We start from the raw sequence: 6610 nt of genomic DNA, 5'->3' as shown, positions 1-6610 counted from the left end.
CTGGAATAGACTCAGTGGAATCAAGGCCAATGCCAGGATGTCTGTCCCACTCTTCCTTCTCAAGTTCAAGACATTTCATGCTTAACAGATCCACAGCTTCAGTGGAATGATAAAAAAAAAAAAAAAATTGCTGAGGGACACCAAGAATTAGGAGATGGTCATACCTTCCTCCTAAGTAAATTCTCTGTCCAGGTCCCCTTCAAGAGAGCAGAGAGCCTTACCCCTCTGGCCTTACCTTTCTCCTTGACCTTGTAGAGCCAGGGGAGCTGCCGGCCTTACTGACCACCTGCGTCTGTACAGTTGATCCCTAAGGAGAGCCATCTCTTATGCCCAGAAGTAGAGGCAGCCAGAAGGTACAGAGGTCAACAGAGGTAATTATTAAACATGCCCTTCTCTCTTTTTTTTTTCCCCAACAATGAAACAACAATGATACACCACATGAAAAACGAAGGACCAAGCCAGCCAGTTTCTCTCCAAAAAATGCTTTGTGTGTGTGTGTGTGTGTGTGTGTGTGTGTGTGTGTGTGTGTCAAGGTCCAAAAAACAAACAATCCCAAACCCAAACAAAACAAAACTAGATTTCTCCAGATCACCTACATCCTGTAAGTGAAAAATCTCTGCAATAAGTAGGAGTCATGCTTGTTTTCCCCTTTGGGAATCAGGAGATAAACTTTGGAACCAACTATTTTATTACCTTAATAGGCTATATATAGAACTCAAGTCAGGTAGAAAAGCAGGTAACTCTGGTGTGTGGCACTTGACAATTGTTTTCCTCCCCACCCAGAGGAGAGAGCTGGAAGGTAGGCGCTGCCCTGGGACACCCATCTTAACTGCAGCTCTGACCAAAAGTCAGGTTCTGTGGTGGGGCTGTCCACTGGGCTGTGGAGTTGGAAAGGGGCAAAGAAACATCGCTGGTTCCATACTCTCACTTGCCTGATGGGGAAACAGGCCAGGGGTTGGGGGAGCTAAGGTCTGAGACTACAGAACCCTGGGCTCAGAGGGGGTCCTGGGGGACAGCCCTCCCCACCAGGCAGGCTCAGCCCCAGGTGGCAGCTCTCAACTCTTATCTCAGATCAGGCCTTCCTGGGGAAGGAAGCTGCTTATCACAGGGCAGGGTGACAGCAGGGAATGTCTGAAGCATTGTTGCTGTTATTTCCAGCCAAAACTCTCACAAATTTTTCCTTAGAGTAAACTTAACAGCATTCCTGCATCCCAGGATGGACCAAAGGTCGGGGGACAGCACTGGACTAGTGTCTAGGGTCACTTTGGGAGCACATTAAGGGAGGCAGACCTGGAAGAAGGACAGATATCAGGGCCATCTCTCTCTCCTCTTTTTAAGCAGTGAAATGTATATTGCAGACTCCACGTGTTTGTGTGTGTGTGTGTGTGTGTTGCTGGGGATTGAACCGAGGGCTTCCCATTTGCTAGGCAAGCGCTCTACCACTAAGCTACACTCCAATATCTTCTTACTTTTTAAAGTGCATTTACTTATATTATTTTAATAATGGGTTTAATTGTAATTGTGGAATATTAATACATGAAGACAACATACCTGGATCATTTCCCTCTGTTATCCCCTCTCCCCTCCCCTCTTCTCTACTCAAGTCTGCTACTCTCATGTTCTTTATAGATTCCACATATGAGGGAAAACCTGGGATATTTGTCTTTCTGAGTCTGACATTTTGCTTAATGCGATATTCTCCAGTTCCATCCATTTTCATGAAAATGGCATGATTCCATATTCTTTATGGCCAAATGATACTCCATTATGTTATACACTGTTTTTTTTTTAAATCCACCTATGAATGGTCAATAATTATATGAAAAAACATTCAGTATCTGTAGCCATCAGGAAAATGCAAATCAGAAGTACATTAGGGTGCTGGGGTGGTATCAAGGTGGTAGAGTGCTTGCCTAGCTCCAGTGAGGTACTGGGTTTGATCCTCAGCAGAACATAAATAAATATGTCCATCTACCAAAAAAAAAAAAAAAAAGACACTGGGCTTCCATCTCTTCCCTGTTAGACTGGCTGTCACCAAGAATATAAAAAACAATGCTGGTGAGGATACAGGAGGAAAGGGAACCCTTATACACGTTGGTGGGAATGTAAATTGGTACAGCAACCATGGAAATAGTATGGAGGTTCCTCAAAAAACTAAAAGCAGATCTACCATACGACTCAGCTGTACCACTCCTGGGCATCTCCCCCCAGGATCATCTCTTACAGTCAGTCGGAGGATACAGGGAACCGGGCTACCCCAGAGCCGGGGATACTGATTTAGAAGTTTGTCACCTCCCTTCTTAAGAAGGTCCCACTTGCTCACCTGCCAGATCCCGAGCAGGGTCCTGGTCCATGGGTACCCCAAATGCCAGGGGAGTAGAAGTCAGAGGCCAGAGGCAGGGCCGGCCCAGGGGCTTTTGTGCACCTTAGCATATTTCCCAGCAGCACTCAAAGCGCTGTCTGTATTTACAGAACACTATAGGATGCTCCTAAGGTCAAGATTGCCCACCGTGGGCTGGTTTTTATTTTTATGTTTTAAAGAGACAGGGTCTTGTTATGTTGCCCAAGCTAGTCTGGAACTCCCAGGCTCAAGCAATCCTCCTGCCTCAGGCTGAGGTTCCCCTGGCCTTCTTGACCCTCACCTCGTGCTGAGTTTGGAACATCTGAGCCTGAGGATTCTTTGTCAAGCCTGGCTCAAGTTTCACCTCCCTGCTGTCAATTCCCTCTTAAAGTTTATTTCTCAGGAAGCTTTGTAAAATGCCATTATTTCTTAGATACCTGACAAATCTCTTGATCTTCCCTTTCAAAATGTGTGTTTTTTTCCCAGTTGCAAAGCTGCTTGCAGTTTGAATAACACTATCTTCATTTGATCTTACATTTGGTTCCCTGTTTTTATGACCACTCCACCACTGAGCCACATCCCCTGTCCTGTTTTGTATTTTATTTAGAGACAGGGTCTCACTGAGTTGCTTAGTGCCTCACTTTTGCTGAGGCTGGCTTTGAACTCTTGATCCTCCTGCCTCACCATGGGAGGAAGCTTTGTAAAATGCCATTATTTCTTAGATACCTGACAAATCTCTTGATCTTCCCTTTCAAAATGTGTGTTTTTTTCCCAGTTGCAAAGCTGCTTGCAGTTTGAATAACACTATCTTCATTTGATCTTACATTTGGTTCCCTGTTTTTATGACCACTCCACCACTGAGCCACATCCCCTGTCCTGTTTTGTATTTTATTTAGAGACAGGGTCTCACTGAGTTGCTTAGTGCCTCACTTTTGCTGAGGCTGGCTTTGAACTCTTGATCCTCCTGCCTCACCATGAGCTGCTGGGATTATAGGGGTGCACCACTATATCTATCTTGGTTCTCTTCTTCTGTAATGGTTTTTAAACATAAAATGTGTTTAACCTGATGGTGTGAATCCATTTCTCCACAGCCTCTGGGATATCCATATGGATAATATTTTCTCTGATTTATCTTCCACATGACAGACTGGAGCTTTGACAAACATTCAGGCAGAGGCTGCCTTGTCCTTTGCTATCTAAAAATTATTCCAGACTTATAGTAGTCAGTTTTGCATTACTGTAACAAAATATTTGAGGCAGTTTTACTTTATAAAGAATAGAAGATTATTTGGCTTACAGTATTGGAGGTTCAGGAGCATGGCACTGGCATCAGTCAGCTCTGGTGAGGGTCCTCTTGGTTGTGTCCCATCACGGCAGAGAGCAATGGCAGGAGTGTATGTGGGAATACGCAATCACATTACCAGACAGGAAACCAGAGGAACTGGGGTCCCAAAGCCCCTTCTGAGGGCACATTCCCAACTGACCTAAGGATCTCCTGCTAGGACTCACCTCTTAAGGTCCCACCACCTCCCACTCTGGCCACCCTGGGGACTGAGCCTTCAATACAAGAACCTGTGGAGAAACATACTTAAATAAGTAGGTCCAAACCACAGCAAGACCTGCCTTCAAGTTTATAAACTTTGGTTCTTTTCCTTCCTTCCTGACACTGCTGACAGTAGTTTAGGAGGGGACCCAAAAGACAGGTGTAACGGCAGTGTTCACTTCCCTACCTGAGTTCCTACCAGAAGAACGTGGAGAGAGTCTGGAATGTGCAATCTTGCAACATTAAGGACTTAAGTCATCATACAACTATTAGCACGGTGAGCATGATTTCAGTCTTATCTGGGAACAATCTTTACCCACACACTCAGGAACTCTTGGAATAGGGCAATTCTACCTTAGCACTTTGATAGCATCTTCCTTCTTTCCTTTCTGCTCCCCTTCCTTCTTTCCCTGGGGATTAAGCCCAGGAACTCTGACAGGCTAAGCATATGCTCTACCACTGAATTATACCCCCAGTCATGTCCTCATTTTTGTGTTCCAAATATCTTCAATAAAGAACCACCACTTTTTATAATCTTGTTTCTGTCTGCCTGGTGTCTACTACTTGGGGGAACTGCCCCTTCCTGTGCCATTCTGATGGGCCACCATTAGTGAGATTTCCATCACTATGACAAAATACCCAAGATAATCAATTTATAAGGAGGAAAGGTCTATTTTGGCTCACAGCTTAGAGGTTTCAATGCATGGTCGCTTGGCCCCATTGCTTGGAACCAGTGGCAAGGCAGGACATTGTGGTGAGAGGGCACGGTAGAGGAAACTTGCTCATCTCACAGTGGCGATGAAGCAAAAAACAAGAGAGGAAGGGGTGAGGGTCTCAATATTCCCTTCAAATATATGCCCCCAACAACCTACCTTCCTTCTGCCACCTCCCAGGAGAGCCAAGGCTGGTGACCAAACCTTTAGCCTGTAAGCATTTGAGAGATGTCTAAGATTCAAACCACGACAGTTAAAAACAAAGGACCCCATTTCCCAGCCGCAGAGGCTCTGGTGCCTAGCTCAGCTAGGAGGATGCTTTTCCCCAGGGAACACAGTGTTCAACTATTGAGACCCTGTCCTAGTTCTTCTCAGAACACCTTATATGGTGTCTAGTATCTGTTTCCAAAATTTTTCTTTTCCCCCTACATGTTGGGCATTTGCCTTAACATCCTGGTGCTTACAACACAACCCTGGTTTGTAGAATATACTACATTGTCTGTGTCCTCCATTTTCAAAGAACTATTCTTCAGTATGATACCCAGGCCTGTCCTGAACAGGTGAGACACAGGATGCTCCGTGCTCCGACATTCTTGATAACGTAAGGAGCACAGGTACTCTTGCCTCAGAGTCAGCTAGAAGGAAGACTAGCCGCCTGTATTCGTCCATTTTCTGTTGCCAATAACACAGTCATAGATTGGGTAAGTTGTAAGGAAAAGAAGATTATTTGGGCTCACATTTCTGGCCAAAGGCCAAGGGACCACATCTTGTGATGTCTTCTTGCTGAGTCCTGAGGCAGTGCAGGGTATCACAAGGAGTATCTGTGTGTGTGTCTGCGTGTGTGTGTCCCCTTTGGTCCCCTCTTCTTATAAAGCCACCAGCATTCAATCATGAGGGCTCCATCCTAAAGAATTTGTCAAACCTAATCACATCCCAAAGGCCCTACCTCTAAACACCATGTTAGATTAAGTTCCCTCCCTTTAGCACCCCACCGTGGGAAGGTATTAAGGGGAGGGAACCTGCGTTTTGGAGGGAAGAGTTTTTGAATCACAAGACCACAGGCAGTCTCATCTGTCCCGTCTTTACAGAGGGCTGTCACATGATGGATTAGAAGCAAAGGATGGGGGAGGGCACAGCATACCCAGCACAGAGGTGGGGAGCCAACCTCGGGGACCTCAGCGGTGGTGTCCTGTCCAGCTCAAGGAACTGCCATGGGCTCCTCACGTCTGAAGTCTGCTTGGGCTCACTAACCACCTTCGTCCTGCTGTTTGGAGACACTGGGACTGTAAAAGTAGACCCCCACAAACGTGTGTAAACTAGAACTGTCCTTCTCTAATCCCTCCAACACGACCACCATCAAAAGTGAGGAAGAGTTGACTGGGCGCCCTGGCACAGGCTGTAATCCCATTGGCTCAGGAGGCTGAGGCAGAAGGATCACAAGTTCAAAGCCAACCTCAGCAAAAGCGAGGTGCTAAGCAACTCAGTGAGAACCTGTTTCTAAAAATAAGATACAAAACAAGGCTGGGCATGTGTCTCGGTGGTCGAGTGCCCATGAGTTCAATCCCTGGTACCAAAAATTAAAAAAAAAAAAAAAAAGAGGAAGAGTCAAGCCTGAGGGGGCTGGAAGGGAGCAAGCTTTCTACCCAGACCTGGCACGGGCTCACTGCTCCCAGGAAATCTGAGGCCAAGCCAGCCAGGCCCAGGCCCTTCCTGACCGCCAGCTACCATAACTCCTGACACCAGCCAGTTGTAATGGAGCAGAGTAAGGCTGGTCATGGGCCACACTGAGTGCTCCGATTTCAGTTCAGAACCATCCCAACGAGGCTCAGTCTCTGGTGGCGATCCAGTCTAAACTTCATGTCCAGACAGCATACATGGCTCCTCCCTGCAGGCCGGGCCACCTGTGTCAAGCCCAGGGAGGGACCCTGCTGAGCCACCCAAGCTGGTCACTGGCAGCACAGGTGGGTGGGGGCCAGGCCCAAGGCTGGCTAAGCTCCAAAATACTAGGATATT

The sequence above is a fragment of the Callospermophilus lateralis genome, chromosome 18 (genome assembly GCF_048772815.1).
Source record: "Callospermophilus lateralis isolate mCalLat2 chromosome 18, mCalLat2.hap1, whole genome shotgun sequence".
Lineage (NCBI taxonomy): Eukaryota > Metazoa > Chordata > Mammalia > Rodentia > Sciuridae > Callospermophilus > Callospermophilus lateralis.
Note: the sequence above shows the minus strand (reverse complement) of the source record.